This window comes from Salminus brasiliensis, chromosome 16 (genome assembly GCF_030463535.1).
Source record: "Salminus brasiliensis chromosome 16, fSalBra1.hap2, whole genome shotgun sequence".
Classification (NCBI taxonomy): domain Eukaryota; kingdom Metazoa; phylum Chordata; class Actinopteri; order Characiformes; family Bryconidae; genus Salminus; species Salminus brasiliensis.
The window spans coordinates 26,984,098-27,001,127 of record NC_132893.1 but is presented as its reverse complement, the minus strand read 5'-3'; the positions used below and the strand labels follow the sequence as shown (position 1 = coordinate 27,001,127).

The 17,030-nt window shown below is 41.7% G+C and overlaps 1 protein-coding gene across 4 annotated transcripts in view; it reads right to left on the bottom strand.

Annotated features, from left to right (window-relative positions):
• Nucleotides 1-14,619, bottom strand: part of tln1 (talin 1) — a 70,876-nt gene extending 56,257 nt beyond the window's left edge. For all 4 annotated transcript variants that reach the window (XM_072659505.1, XM_072659506.1, XM_072659507.1 and 1 more), the window contains exon 1: nt 14,464-14,619. The gene's annotated coding sequence lies outside the window, so the exon portion shown is untranslated. The remainder of the gene's footprint in view (nt 1-14,463) is intronic.
• Nucleotides 14,620-17,030: the final 2,411 nt, after the last annotated feature.

Below are 17,030 nucleotides of genomic sequence, written 5' to 3'. Positions count from 1 at the left end.
GAGAGCAGGCTCAACAACTCAGTAACGTATCCTCATCGGCGCCAGGGTGCGAGGAGAGGAGCCAGAAAAGACATCCACACTGCATGCATGCTGCTAATTAAGTAAGAGGTGTTCACAGGGTGCTATAAACAAATATGGCAGTCTTCCTTAGAATTTCTTGCATTTTTGCCAAGATGACAACAACACCAACACATTTGTTTATATACTGCCATTTTCAAGATGCTGAAGAAAACAATGCGTGTTTTATCAGCAGTCCAATGTAACTGTGCAGACAGTTACAGCTATTTAACGCATCAACAACAAATAAAGACCAACAATGCTGTTATTTAGGAGTCTTCATTTTGCATGGGCTAGTGGTACATTACAAACCTGAACCACTGCTTACTTAGAGTTATTAAAGATGCGTGGGAGAATTAAATTCATGTGCACAAGTACACAATTTGTTTTTTTAGCAATCCGAGACAGGTCTGTTGTGTAAAAAGTGGACTCATGTGTCACTTGGATGGCTGCGACTATTGTTTCCAGATAAATTACAAATTGTAACATTAATTGTATTAATGTTCATACACAACAGTATGTCATACAGTCTCAGAAACCAAACATTAAGTACTCAATATACTTAGGGTGTCTCACAGGCATGCAGTTTGCACACAGCTAATTACTCATTATATTACTCCATTATTACTCCACTACTTTAACCTTGTAACTCCACTTCAAGCACCAAACATATATTAGCTACGTTAGGGTTAGGGTTAATGTTTAACAGCCTCTTGGTAAACTCAGTGATAACCTCGATAACCATATTGCTGAATTACTATTACAGTCTAACTGTTAGCAGGCAACAGCTACGCCTCCTTTGTGCTCGGTTGGTAATGCAATCTGTCTAATTGTTTTAGTGAATCTGCACTCTCAGTCATTCAAAGTTCTGCGGCTGGTTTCCTGCACGCTGCTGTCCTGTCAGCTAACCAGCTGCTAAATTCAGCCCTGCTTTAAATCTTGTAGCGGAAGGCTCTGCTCGGGAAGCACAGGCATTCAGAACACTAGAGTTCATCCCTGGGTCAGGAGATGGAGACACCCTCCACCCACATCAACAATATACACACTGCTGCTGCCAGGTCTTGTGAATATCTTACCTTAAACCAAGTCTAGTCATGACCTTGTCCAAACACGCTACTTGGACCTTCATTATTGCATTATTTCTCCAATGAGGTCACTATTCATCAAGTAAGATATGACTCACACTAACTATATGCTTCTTCAATAGAATTATGTCTACAACGCTTAGTCTGCCGGCAGACTTCACCAGCTGTGCTGTCTGCTTCATCATGAAAACTGAGAACTCCATAATGACCGTCTGCAGCAATCAGTGTCAACAACTGGCATTTCAAACTCAGTTATTATAGTAAATAATACCAAACAGAAATCAAATCAAGCAAATGATGTTTGACTGATGGCAGACCATGAGCAATGGGCGGGCATCAAAGACCAAACTAGCCTACCAATGCTAATGCTAATTAATCTAATATGCAGCAGTACTTTGAACTTACGATTGTAATAATGCTGCACAATTTTTCAATGAAAGAAATGTTTAAATGCCATTACACACAGTTTCCAAAAACATGTAATGAAATTAGCAGCCCAGCATAACTTAATGTATTACGGAAGAAACAGCATGGGGAGAGTCAGCCCCGTATACATGACTCAGCTTGGAAAATGAATCCACTTTTCCAAAACCATTAAATGGGCGAGTTGTTATAGCCCAATCAAATGTGTCACTTCCCCACCTCCGCCCCCACAACCCAACCCAACCCAACACCCCCCCCCCCCCCCCTCTGTAGCAACATCTGTCACTGATGCCTGCCACTCCCTCAGTTAACACACAATCACTGAACCAATACACCATAATAACACAGCGTTTCTTAGGCCTCCTCACATAACCTCCATATTTAAAAGCATCTCTGAAACAAACTGCAGATCCAGGATCATGTTTTGCAACTCCATCCATCCATCATGCCTCATAAACATGGCAGATATCTGATCCTAGATCAGCACTTGCAGTGGAAGTGGCTCATCCCCGGCCAAGCCCAAAGCAGAGGCCCAGGCTGAAGCCCAAAAGTATGGGATGAGGTCAACCACCACTGAAAGCTTACTGTGCTGCAGTGTGCAAAGCAAGAGCAGCTGTCAAGTGGAACAGCATTCTCAGAGACAGCCTTTTACTGTCAAGTGGACAGAGCTAAAATCCCCACACAAATTTAGCTGCAACAAGGCAGTCAACTCCCCAGCACAACTACTCTTTAAAAATCGATGGCCCTAATTACATCTAATTCGAGGTCACATCCCAGCATGAAGGCCAGTCAGTGTCCAGCAGGAGCTGTGGAAACGCTGCTAGCCCACATGCACACACTCCACAGCCTGATTAAGCAATGCCTTATGTCTTTAATTGTTTGGTCTAGGGGGTTTAAGCTGCCTGAGCTGGTATGTCATTTCGGCAAGAGATTACACAAATCCTTATAAACAGATCTCATCAGTTGGAAGGCAAAACATACCATTCGGTGTGGTTCGTGTGAAGAGAACTAACTGCACTGCTCTTACATACTTCATAATGTTAATAATGCGATACGGTTTGATGGCGGTGGTAATTTGATCTAATTTGACAATACAAGGACATAGTCCAGAACTCTAAGCAGCCCTAAACTGCTTCAGAAAGATCATTCTTACGGGTTTGTTACTGGAAGCCACTTGCAATGGAGGCTCCAAAGCAAGAAATTTTCCATATCAAGTATGAGAACACAATGTTTAACTATGTCATAGTTTTTCAGAGGTCTGCTAATTACGTGCACACAGGTTCACAAGCAGTGGGGGTAAGAAAAAGAGTAAGAATTTAGCAGCAGCAGCAGAAGCAATAACACTGCTGAGTCACTTTCCCAATCCTCAGTGTGAAGGACAGTGGTTTTTGCACCATGACATTTGCCTTCCATGTTATCCATTATCTCCATCCACAAACCGAAGCATCTTGTCCACTGGCAGGTCTATCTAACCGCCCTCCTGCATATCGGCCTACTGCAGAACAGAGTTAACAGTAGCAGCACGTTAAATGAATATTAATGTCACTTATCTTTATGTGGCAGAAGACACTTCTCACAGTAGGATATAAACTCCATTCTGTAGTCTCGAACATAAACCGGAATCAGCAAGTGAATTAGCATGTATTTACACAACACACAAGTCCGTCTGAGCTCTGTTTTGACGCCTTCACGTCTTGGTTGCAACAATTGCGCACATCTAAATATGGGACAAGTGTCCAATGCCTTCCAAGTGTCCTCATTTTTGTGCTGTGGCACTCTTCTTCTCAGTGTCTATGCATGGACCTAAATTCTCAACAAATAAGGCAAATTAGGATGAAAAACCCTGAAGTATGCAATCACTAGCAGTATTTCTTAAGACATTGTGACGTGTGGCGTGGGAAAACAAGAATATCTTTGTAATGGATTAATCTACCACAATCTTTGCTTATATCACTGTGTCAATCTTTACCCAGATAACCAGCATTTAAATGATTGAGGCTTTGGACAGAAGCTCCTTAAACTGACAAAGCAACAGTGCCAAACTGTGAATTCCAGCGCAGCAATGTGAAGTCCACCAGAAAGCTTGTCCATGTCTTCTGCTGGCAGGACTATCAACACTGATGGCTTGAGCCATGGGAGAATGTAAGCAATAGCTCTAGAACATCTGTTGGAGCATAATCTGCTGAGCAAATCCCACAGCCCTAATCTTACTACACACGGTAACAGAGAACTCACTCTCGCATACTAGAATTAACAAGCATGGAGAATCTGCAGGACTTGGTAAAATTTCAAAGAAAGAGCCATCAAAGCAATACGGATGGGAACGTGATGCATATATCTATTCTTTTCCATGCACATAACTGCTGATTTTCTTACCAATAAATTGTTTCTAAATTACCTGGCAACTCTGGATAACCAATATAATTCCATTATCATTGTGTTAAACACCTAAAGCAAACAAAATATAGACCTAAATAAACAAACAGGTAAACACCACCAATATTCAATAATATGGCACATCGTCCACTGGACTGCACTGGATCCAGGGCAGGAGCACAAACTCTGAAAGACATCACAGCCACTCTTCTCGGGTGACTTTATGGCTCAATTCCACGGCACATTCCACTGGAATTCCACAGCGATTCTCAGCGGACTCTAAAACTAGGAGTAAGTGAGGGAGGGAGGGAGGGAGAAGATAGGCTGGGAGGAGGAAGGGAGCGTTCGCTGTCACAGGCCGAGCAAAAGGAACACACTACTTTTGTTGACTCCCCACGGGACAGAGGAATGTGAGCAGGGAGCTGATTTGGGAACATTTTGTTGGCAAGAGTGTAAGTATATCTGGCTGATCAGTCTGAGATGGCATAGAAGCTGAAAAGCAGGAAAATCAGTAAGATACAACAGGACATACGTGAATGGACCACTTACTGGATTAATAAAGCTGAATTTAAAAAAAGACCAGTAGAACAGTAATGCAGTATCTGGGTACCATGCCATATCACAGAAGAGTAGAGAGGAGAGTTTCAGACATATAAAGCCCAAGCTGGGTGTAGAAAATCTTCAGAAGAGAAGGGTTTCAAAATTACTGAATTAATTTTCTCATCAATCTGATTAGCAATGAATCAATCCAGTGTACTGGTTTACCAGCACTGATACTCAGTCCATTTTTTTTATCCCCAATCCAATCCAACTATATTAAAAGGTTGAATAACTGTCAGAATCAATCTAATTTAGTCTTTTTAATCTTCTGATTACATTAAAAATTCTAATCTCTGAATATTAAATTATTTAACATATAATCCACTTTGACTGATGTCCTGCTCCCTGACAAATTGGATACCTGTTACTTTAAAATATTGCAGACATTCCTTTATTTTTGGCACCAAGTAATATAAACGTATGGTTTTTCTTTTGTGGAATCAAATTACACACTATGAAGCTCAAAAGGCTCCCTACTCACTGTACAGTGTACAACATCAGTTAGTCGAATTGTGGCTTCTCCACCCAAATATTAAATGAAGTGTTATATGTAAAGTCATGCACCCTGTGTCTGAATAAAAATGGCTTTCTATTAGACATATAAATCCTAACATGGGCCATTGAAATGGCCATTTAATGACTTAGTGCACTACATGGGTAGCAGGGAGGCGTTTCAGATTCAAGCTTCTGGCTTCAAACTGCTGTTAAAAGAGGTAGCTGCTACTTTCTCATGGTTTTAGGAGTGTGATTAAGCAATGGGTTTTAAGCAGAAGCAGAAACGTCTGCAAACTTCCCTCACTGCTGCAGGCTATATTCGTTTATGGTGGCTCCACAACGGCACAAAAAAAATAAAAAAATAAAATAAAATAAAAAGGATCAGAGGTAAGTCAAGATTAAACCATCAGAAGCCCAATCCACTGAAATAGGTCTGGAACCGCCATGATGCCCAGTCACTATATCACAGTGAGACATCCCTTGAACAAGACATCTTATAGATGTACAATGATATTGGAATCATATTCAACTTTAAAAGAAACTCCCTGTCATTACAGATTATTTGATTTGAGAAATTTAAAAGACGAAAGACGATGTGTGCTACATTTATAAAAAGTTAGAAGCCTAATTAATCAGAAACCTTAATTAAGCTGCAAACAAACTTTAATCAGAAGTGAATCAGAAAACGTGACAGAAGGCAGTGTACAGCCAAAGCTGATTGTTACATCTTAATATTAATAAAGGCGGGTCTTTATAAGGGGAGGGCACACACTGCCAAGTACATAGTCAGCTACAACAATGCCACAGTAAGAATGGTCACTGCATGAACTCCTTTTAAGACCAGAGTAGTGGTGGGTCCAAAGTCATTAATTCAATTGTGAAATGCTGTCATTCTTTGCTACTGTGACTTTGTGAAACCTCTGCGTCAAACTAATTGAGGTCATATTCGTTAACTGCATGCATTGTAAACTTCTTGTCCACCAACTGAGTTCATTCATCAAGCTGATAATAAGTGGAAGCAAGAGAGATTGTGTATGTACACACAAATGCCTGACTACCCGTACAGAAATCTAATAATATAATAATCCAAGCAATTCACTCAAATGCTAACAGGCTGAAAACAAAAGAAGCATGAAACATGTTAAAGAGTTAAAGGGGATAACAAAAATAGACCTAAGAACAAAGAACGTTCTGATCAGGAAAGTCATGCAGGTCTTAGCTTGCAGTTGGACAACTGCTGAGCTGAGGAGGCTGTAAACACCTATGTGAATGGGTGGCCAGGCCTAATTACAGCCTTGGCTTTTTTTGGTGCAAAGGGTTTCAGCCATATGACAGCAGGCAGAAAAGGAGTACAGGAAATAAGATGCAGCACTATCTGCTGTACAGAAAGTGCAGTGATTTGTACTCTTGGTTCAAAGGACACATTCATCAGCCTTCCTTTTTCAGGGGACTTCCACACTGGTGCTCAACTGTCTGAAGACCTCTGGAGGGTCAAGTCCATTTTAAGAACTCTGCTGAGCCATCAAGTAGAATTACAAAAGGAGAGATCTAGAAAAAAAAAATCCTGGTTAAAACCACTAGTGATACTTGAATCTCTGAATCTCTCAGTACCACAAGGTTTTGAAGTCAAGACAGGTCAGTATACATTAGACAGTGTTCAAGAAGGGATCATTACTATATATAAAAAAATCGGATCCACGGTATTAAAGCTGTTCCTGACAGACTTTGGCAAAAACCTGCATGCATGCATTGTGAGAAGACATGACCAGTGATGGTCACATTCCCTTCAGTCACATTCCCACACAGGACAGGAAGTCCGTCTAGAGGTCTTCTGTCATTTATACATCTACGAACACTTCACCAAAATGCAGCCAGCCAAAACCGAAGACTATCTGCTCCAAGCTTATATATCCAACATTAAGCCACAATTATGGTTGTGGGCCCATCAATTAAAGATCTATGTAAATACTACTGCAGAATACACAAAAAGAATGGTATTAAATGTGGCCTTTGATTATTTGGAGCACAGCTGGTAACATACATCAGCATTGCTCAATGTTCAGAGCTTTGGTATTTTTTTGTACTCTTGGAAGCTCTGTGAGACTGTAAGCGCTTTCATAATATGCCACTCAAGACTGCTTTAGCCCTCTTGCAAAACAGATTATGCATGTCTAAAACTGAAGGCATGATCAAACGAATTCATACAATTAGACAGGTTATTGCTGTTCAAGTGTTTTCTGAAGCCTCCTAAAAGGTATAAATGTAGGTGTAGAAGGAAGAGTAAAAGTGTATTCTTCATCATACACATCAGATGTCCTAAGAACCATGATGATACATGAGCTGCAGATGTCAGAAACAATTTACAGGGCAAGCTGTGCAAATAAAGACAATACATATTGCCTTTAATGCCATGAGGAGGGTTTTATTGGTCTCACACTGAATCACTTACAGCATTTGGCAGGCACTCTTATACAGAGCAACTTTCAATGTTAATCAGGTACAAAGGTAGGTGACTGTAGCATTAGAAATCTTGCACATGAACTCCAGACAGAGGATCAAACTTTAGCCTTCCACACTGGAGGGCAGTAGTCAACCAAACCCAACCCATTTTTCCTTACAAGGCTGGTACTGAGGGGTGTTCATCGTTCACACATATTTTACAAATATAGGCCTCAAGTGACTTTAGAGCCCTGTGCTAGACTGGATCATTTAGGACTCACACCTAACTTTAGTTATTACAATACTCCAGCCATCCCAGATATCTGTATTTAACTGTACACTCTCAGCCAAACACTGCACCTGACAGTTGTGTATATCTCGGTTTGTCACATAACGTAAGCCACTGCTAAAAGCTGCACAGTCTACCCTCTGCTCCTGCTGCAGATGCTGGAAAAGTATGATCAGAACAGACCTGGTGAATATTGGAAATATAGTCTGAGTTGTTGAACAGGAGGTCCTTATTTGTTAAAGATCTGTCTATTGTCTTACGAGACATTTCCGCTTGCTTTGTTGAATCATAGTGACCTTTGATCTAGACATTTGGCAATCATATGCTCACACTGTTGAGTGACTAACGCTTTTTCCCCCTCCAACTCCAATGCCTTTACAAACAGTGCTCAGAGACACTGCTAATAATTGACATCGAATAGACTTATAACAATAACAAATCTGTACTACAGTGTTTGTAACTGAATAATTTGTTTATTTAGTCCAAGCAGCCAACTTGGATTAACATGTACACAATGACAGCTACAACAGTTAACTAAAAAGCACCATCCTTACTGGGACAATAAAGTTTGATTGTATATACATTACATAGGCTTCAGTACTTTCCAAAATGAAAGTCACAAACTGAGACAAAGAAACCATTCGTCAAAGACCTCATACTCACTCAACTGGTCTTGATGGCTTTAATAAACAGTGACCTATTAGAGGCTGAGAGAATCCAACTGGCCTCCAAGCCAAAGGATTTCTCTGGCTGTTGAACTAACAGTACATGTTGCTTTGACCAAATATGGCTGGCTCCAAACACTGGCAGGAGACAGCCTCCTGCACCTTGAGACAAACCACAAGTCCAAATCTCCTAAAGGGGAGAGAGCATAGACTACTTGCTGCACGCTCCAGGCATAAATTCAGCACTAGTCATTGTTTTCTTGCAGATTGCCACAGCGGATCTGCCATAGTAGGTCTCCAATGAAATGAAGACTCATGTAGACAGGTGTAATTCTAATAGCGGTGACAGATCCAATGCTCTCCAGAAACAGCAACAATGACAAAACATGCCATGTCTGTGGCAATAAGTGATGTTTGTGAAGTTTCAGTATGTTCTCCTCAACATAAACTATAGGAACTATACATTTTCAAGTGGGTTTAGGCATGTTAAAACATTCCATAGCTGTCATTTGCTGGTTCCTATTTTATGGCCCGTCTGCTTCCTTAGGGGATGTCCAGAATGACTGTTCTTGCAGGAATGATCTAACACTTCTCGGAGAACAAGGGTTTCAATGGAAAACAGCGGAGTCATACTAGCGAAAAAGCTAAACTTCACTGTGGTCAAACATTTGACAGAACGTTAACTTAGAAACTTTACTTACACCTTAACAAGAACCGATATACAGCAGTCCTCAAGCATAAATATTTCTTAGCGCATCCTTTAAGAGTGTAGGAAACGACAATGTAAGACACATCTTCACTCATTTTCTTTTCTTCAAACACACAATACGAGCTAGTCCATGAAGTCAGTATGGCGCCAATTTATTTAATCACATTTAAATAAACTGGGTTAACCTGTCGTGTAAATTTGTAAAACATAGTAAACACATGTATAAGCATAACTCAGCTGGAGTTGAATGACAGAGCTCATAGATTTCATTCAAATAATCCTTTTTCATTCATCAACAACAATTTCCTGTAATGTAAACCACAGAGAATGCTTGTAAAAGGGCCATTCTGTGAATTTTCCTCTTGAAAGATTCTGAACTTCATGCTCTGTTAAATTTGAAGAAAATCAATCTTACATTTCAAGAACAAGAAAGAAATAATTTATCTGGCATTAATCGGAAACAGGATTAAAAGAAGACTTTTTTAATGCAAAAGTGCCCATTTGACGGTTAGGTGCTTATGGCTATGTACATGCACACATGGAGGCTGACCTCATTGCCCGCCTTGTGAGTGACATGGAGTAGCTGGTTGGAGACTACTGGTGTGGGCCAAGAGCAGAGAGCAGGTCGTCCTGTGCAACACCTCTCGTCTCTTGTCTCAGCAGGATTCTCCTGCAGAGCCCCTCTTAGACAGACAAAGGGAGCCTTCATTCCCCACCACCCCGTTACAATACCACACAGTGTGCCATCAATGGCAACCTTGTTGCATGAAACAGCAGGCGGGGGCTGCCGCTACTCGCCGGATTGGTCTTGCTTAGGCACAGGCTGTAGAAGCATCGTTCAAGTTGTTTATATCATTCTCACAACTTCTGAGAAAGATCGGGCAGGTTTCGTCACTAAACATGGTCAAGAACCAGCCTTTAAAACAGCCTGAAACCCTTTGTTTCACTTTTTTTTGTAGAAACAACAAATCATGAGGTTGAACAGTAAATTTACAGTTTTGAATGTTTTTATTTTTGCTTTTATGACCGTGTTTTAAACTTGAAAATGTCCATTACATGGAAAATGCTCTATAATGGTGGCAGTCAGAAATTTATCTTGTTTAGAGGCTTTGAAGATTTAGTGTGACTGATCAAGTACTGATAAAACAGAGCACGGAACTGCACACAGACCTGCAAGCGGCCTATAAGTACAAAGCTGGCAAAAGTTGTTGCATGTTACATGCGATTTACATGGTATACATAGTCTGCAGAACACTTTTGTCAGTGTCTGACATTATTAAATTGATTACTGTGTCTGCATAGCAAGTAACATCTCTGTGGCGTCAGAGTTTTCTAAAGGACAATAACAGGAAAGAGATGCAAGCAGGCATCCTGAACAGCTGCTCAAGAAACTAAAGAATAATAGTTTCATAGAAAGGAGTGGCTAACTTTTCACATCAAAAGATAATCATAAACAATAGAAGTCTCTTTCTCAGCATGCGTGACAGAGGCCTACTGTGCTACAAGCAGCAAGAGGATCAAGTTCATCCACTAACAGCACAATGGCGTTGTTTACCAAGTCACAGTCAATATACTCACCACTGTACTCTAACTACCCCTCTCCACAGCTTTATGGATTAGTCTGCAGTATTGACGGGAGCTTTGAGTGGTCACTATTTACTTCAAATGTTCAATGCACACAAACAGTGACATGATTTTGTTTGTCACGAATACAACACGACCCTCATCAGCAACAAAACATGCATTTCAATATGCTAATGTACACTAAACATCTAAAGGAGTATGTTTGGATTCAAGTGGGCTTATATATTATTAGACAGGACATTACATACTACATAAATGGCAGGCACTAAGCATAGGATTCATAATTTAGGTAAATTAATTCATACACACATGAATTAAATGTTTTTTGCTAATCATTTTGAGACAGTAGTCATATTCCATTGCATGAGACATTATACATATATACAATATGGACCAAAGTACTGGGACCTGTAGAGGAGTTTTTATGGCATCCTATTCTAAATCCATTAGCATTATTGTGGGGTCCCCCCTTCGCAGCTATAAGAGCAGGTTTGGAGCTATGCCGTTATCAAGTCAGCAAAGCGCTGGGAACTTTAATGCATTGTGTGCCTCAGCACTCAGCCATCCAACTCTGTAAAACTTAATGTGGTCTTACACTTCATGGCGGAGTTGCTGTGGTTCCTTAATGCTTCCACTTTTCAATACTACCATTCACAGTTATTGGTAAAATGTATTCCATCCTAGATATTGTGACTGGTTGCAACTGTGGCATTTTATGACAGTATCCTGGAATAATGGGACTGAATGAAACACCTGAAATCAAAAATTAAAAGGTGCGTCCCAATATTTCTGTCCATACAAATGCATTGTGAGATTTTAAGAGTGTGCTGGATATTTTCTACTTCTATTTTTTTCCTCTACAAAAAGGTACACTCCAAAAATATGACATTACACAGCAATATAAAGAAACCTGATCCACACACTGACATACATCGGCTGGTTTTCCGTGTTTTATTAAAAAACACCACATGACAACCGCTGACCTTGTATGTGTGGTTTTAAAAGTACCTGTCAATCAGAAAGGTTTTTGTTTGATTCAACTTCATCATCATATTAGTACAGGGTTGTACAGAATTGCAAAGCACTATAGCTAACTTTTTAGTGTAGATACAACAGACAATGCCTAGGACAATGAACATCTGCATCTCTTTTCACTTCAGTGTTACGAATCATAAAATGTGTATATAGTTACATTTCTGGTATACAGACAAATCGGGCACAGCTTCATGCATAGCCTAGTAAACGGACGACGCACCCTAACTAGCCTTAAATCCAGATTATTAAGTTCCACCCTGCAGCTCATTTAAATGGGCTGCCTCCCGGCAAATCAGTTCAACTTACATAAACCAAGAAGCACCACGAGACATAATTGAACTGAATGCTCTTTCAACCACCTAAGAATGGGAAGAAACAAAGCAGAGAACGCCTTGGGCTGAACCGCCCCAAGACCCGTGCAAACCATCGACGCAGCAAGAGGACTCTAAAACACAGTTCGCAGTCAGCAGAATGTGGGTCATACTGCAAGAAATTAACTGCTGGATCATAAAGCATGTTTTTTGGTGACAACACCCACTAACCTTGACTAAGAGATATCTGCTGAGTGACAGCACTGCTGGTGCAGTGTTTACTTTCATAATTACACCCCATTGGTTAGGGTATTACATGCCAAACTTTGAGGTCGGTTACTGTAAAATGTGGCAAAAAACAAGCGTCATCACTGACAAATAGTGCCTTACAATCCATTCACAAACACTTTTCAGATTTTGTATCTAGTATATCCAGTATATCTAGTACTCCAGGAAGGATAATATGCTAAGCTAGAGCACTTTCAACAACTAATGTTTTGACAGCAGACAAACCATATTTGCCAAATTTTATCCAAATGAAATTTAACAGCAAAGCCATGACGGGTGTTTGAAGCTTGCTTCTTTAAGTTTGTACTGCAGCTAAAGGCTAATGCTGAATAAAGGAAGTCTAGGTCACCCAAAATCTAGACTATTTCTGCTTTACACTCGTAGCTACAGACATATCTTAGCCAATCTACAATGTTTGGAGTAAAAGAAACACTGTACATTTGACTCCTGGCTGAACGATTCCTCTCAGCAGAAGCAGAAGCAGGTTGAATTGTTCTGCAAAGGTGTAGATCCTTAGTACATGTTTCCACAGTCCCCTAGGCTGTTTCTGCAAATTCCTGCAGCCTATCTGTCCCCACAGGGTGCATATTTTTCTCTGAAATCACCTGCCTGACAGCTTCTATGCAGCCACACACACACACACACACACACACACACACACACACACACACACACACACACACACACTGCCATGCCACCCAGCCACCATGCAGAAAAGCACACAATAAAATGAAGGATGGTGAAGGGTGACAGGCTCAAATTACTACTAACATTACCTTCGAGCTCTAAGCCCAGATGTATACATTTGAGAGCGGTGTGAGAGTGAGAACAGGGGCCGAATATGTGTAGAAAAATGGAGCACACACACACACACACACACACACACACACACACACACACATACACGTCCACATGTTTGTAGACACCCACTCATCCAACAGCTAAACCGTTCAAACAGGGAGGTCTTCACCTGTTTGCTGCTGTAAACACCTCTTCTCCTTTGGGAAGACTTTACACTAGCCATTCAAACATTGTTGTAAGGATATGACTGCATTGAGCCACAAGAGCACTCGCGAGGTCAGGTCCACATATGGCACTCTAGCTCATCCCACAGATATGCCACGGTGCTCCATCACTCCAGAGAGCTTCCAGCTGACCCGTGGCACTGGTCATGATGACCTCAGCCTCATGAGTGACTACTCCAGGCTCTCTCATTCTACTGTCACTGCTCCTGCATGGGGATTATGAGACGTACATGCACAACTGAACAACCTTAAAATAACTGAAGTAACAAACCAGAAGAGGTATTTGGAGAAATAGGGAGCGCATGCATACAGTACACACACACACATTAGAAATACTAGCTAGATCTCTCCGTCAGTACACTGAGAAATGGCATTTTCTAGGCTTTGGATACCACATGTGTAGCTAGAGAGCTCTGATATGAACATCTAAGCAATGAGGGGCTCCTGGAAGCCCAGGTGATAGCACCAGTTACGTCCCAGTTCAGTTACACTGGGCGGCTGTTACACATGTCAGCAGCGTGACGTCAGGCACGAAGTTGACCGTTACAGGCCGGAGCACAAAACTTCGCTAACCCAACTTAGCTAGATCCCACGAAGAAACCTTAATGTCCTGTTTTGAGGCACGTTAGGGCTTCTCACCACCCAAAACGCCATTAAAAACACAGCCTTTCACAGATAGCGGTTCACAACAGGCTTTCGGAAAGTACGAGAGACTTGTTATCCAGCTAATCTTCCGCGTTTCATCTCAACAGGTTTATTAGCTAGCTAAACCGTTAAAGCTGATAGCTAACTAGCTAACTAACTAACTAGCAATATTTCTGCCCTCATTTTCACCAGCTCCCTCATCCTTTACGGCACCTATTAGATAGATAGCTATCACACTTATCGCCGTTTAATCGAACAATACTGCATTAAACACTGACTAAGCTAGCTAATATAAGAGGTAGTGCTAGCCACATTACAGGCCATACACTGCAGAGAAAGGGAGTTGAGAGAGGGCGACTCGTCGGAAGGAACTTCACACCCTTCACAAAGTTTTCACCAAACGTTTCTTTCGAGAGACAGTGTTCACCTCGCCTTACCTCCCCGCTTTCCTGAACCTCGGACCGTCCACCTTCGGACTACAGTCGATGTAAACAGCCCCTTTCCCCAGAAAATGTCTGTAAGTTCCAGAAATGTTGGTAAAATGTCAGAATCTGGGTTTTTTCCTTGCCTCCGTTTGTCTGGTTGAGGCAGCGTTAAAGCTCCACCCTGCAGCAGCGGCCCACACCCGTATCTGCACAAGCCCCGCCTCTCTAAACACTGATTGGTCGTTGGCTCATTCTCACAGCTACTCATCGACGTGTACCTTAAAAAGGTAAATAATTGTTTAAAAACATGGTGACATAAATAATAATATCAACCATAGCAACGATATTAATAATAATATTACAGATTAATTTACGTATTTTTTATTTAATTTTTTTATTTACACGTTACAGCTCGTTTCACCTGTTAGAAAAGACTACAGAAATGCGTTCGCCTCGGCAGACGCTACTAAGAGTATGATTGGTCCGCGTCGGAGCTTTTCAGCCAATCGCAGCGCAGGAAGGCGGGACGTGTCGGAATAGGAGTGGGGTTAGAAAACAGCGCTCTGAGCCGTGCAGACAGGCAGAGGGCGTAGATATGGCAGATTGGGTTGCATAAACCGGATGCCTTTTCCCTCAACAACAAAAGCCAACCTCGACGGGAATGTTCTGTAGATCTCTTCAGATAGAGAAGGAGGGGAATCGCTAACTTTTAATTTCTCTGTTTCTTTTCTTGTGTTTCTTTTGTCCTGAAATGGCGCAGCTGAGGGCCAGAGAATGTGTTAGGGCTTTTTAAAATATTTGCTGGGATGGTCCATCAGCAGGTCACGGCGGATAAAGTAACGTGGTTTATTGAACTTAAAATAAAAATGAAAAGTACTGAGGGAAAAGTTAAGCCCAGTGCTGCAGTTCTGGAAAACAGGCCTACCGTTACAGCTCCACCTTGTGGTGTGATGGTAGGAAAGCAGACAAATAAAGCTGGACTAGGATATAAGGTAAATAGAGAGAAGAATGCAGGGTGACACTTTCCCAATGTGTATGCACCTGGTTGTCGATTAAGGTCTATAGAAGTCATAAACAAAGGCTCTTATATATGTGGCTTTTAGTTAAGGACTGAGCTGAATCAGCATCCATAAATCAGCCTTTACTTCATGTAAAATCAGGATGCCCTGCCCTCCAGCTTTTATTTCACAATACAAATGGTTAAAATGATGATACTGCTTAAGTTGAGACTTTTTTAGTTGACACTATTTTTAGTGTTTGACTCTATGGGGAAGTCTGCTCTGCTCTGTGGGTCATTCAGGTTTAATCATGGAAGAGCAGATTTGCCTGGTGTGGATTAATGAATAGTTAATGATGTTTGTAGACTGTATTTGAGTTTTGAAATCTATGTTCAGAGGTCAGGTCTAGTCCTTTATTAAAGAGCTTTTTGAATGGAGATTTTCCACTGAAATAAAAACACAGGAAAATATCAATTTAGGCTTAATCCCTGTCCTGGAAACCAACCCAGTGTCCATGCAGTGCTGCCGTAAGAGGGTGTTGAATCCTTTTCTGCCAGGTGCCGGCCTTAACAGTTGCACATCATAAAGCAACCAGCACTTCAACTGGCAATTGTATTGCAACTTGCGCATCCCAAAGCATCCGGCGCACAAACTGGTACATCTTAATGCAGCTGTCACACTATCCGGCACATCCTAAAGCTGCCTTCACACCATCCAGAACATCTTAAAGCAGCCGGCACACCTTCCAGAACATCTTAAAGCAGCCGGCACACCTTCCAGAACATCTTAAAGCAGCCGGCACACCAACCAGAACATCTTAAAGCTGCCGACACACCATCCAGAACATCTTAAAGCAGCCGGCACACCAACCAGAACATCTTAAAGCAGCCGGCACACCTTCCAGAACATCTTAAAGCAGCCGGCACACCAACCAGAACATCTTAAAGCAGCCGGCACTCCATCCAGAACATCTTAATGCAGCCGGCACACCTTTCAGAACATCTTAAAGCACTCGGCACACCTTTCAGAACATCTTAAAGCAGCCGGCACACCTTCCAGAACATCTTAAAGCAGCCGGCACACTATCCAGAACATCTTAAAGCAGCCGACACACCATCCAGAACATCTTAAAGCAGCCGACACACCATCCAGAACATCTTAAAGCAGCCGGCACACCTTCTAGAACATCTTAAAGCAGCCGACACTCCATCCAGAACATCTTAAAGCAGCCGGCACACCTTCCAGAACATCTTAAAGCAGTCAGCACACCATCCAGTTCATCTTAAAGCAGCCGGCACACCTTCCAGAACATCTTAAACCAGCCAACACACCAACCAGAACATCTTAAAGCAGCCGACACTCCATCCAGAACATCTTAAAGCAGCCGACACTCCATTCAGAACATCTTAAAGCAGCCGACACTCCATCCAGAACATCTTAAAGCAGCCGACACTCCATCCAGAACATCTTAAAGCAGCCGACACTCCATTCAGAACATCTTAAAGCAGCCGACACTCCATCCAGAACATCTTAAAGCAGCCGACACTCCATCCAGAACATCTTAAAGCAGCCGGCACACCT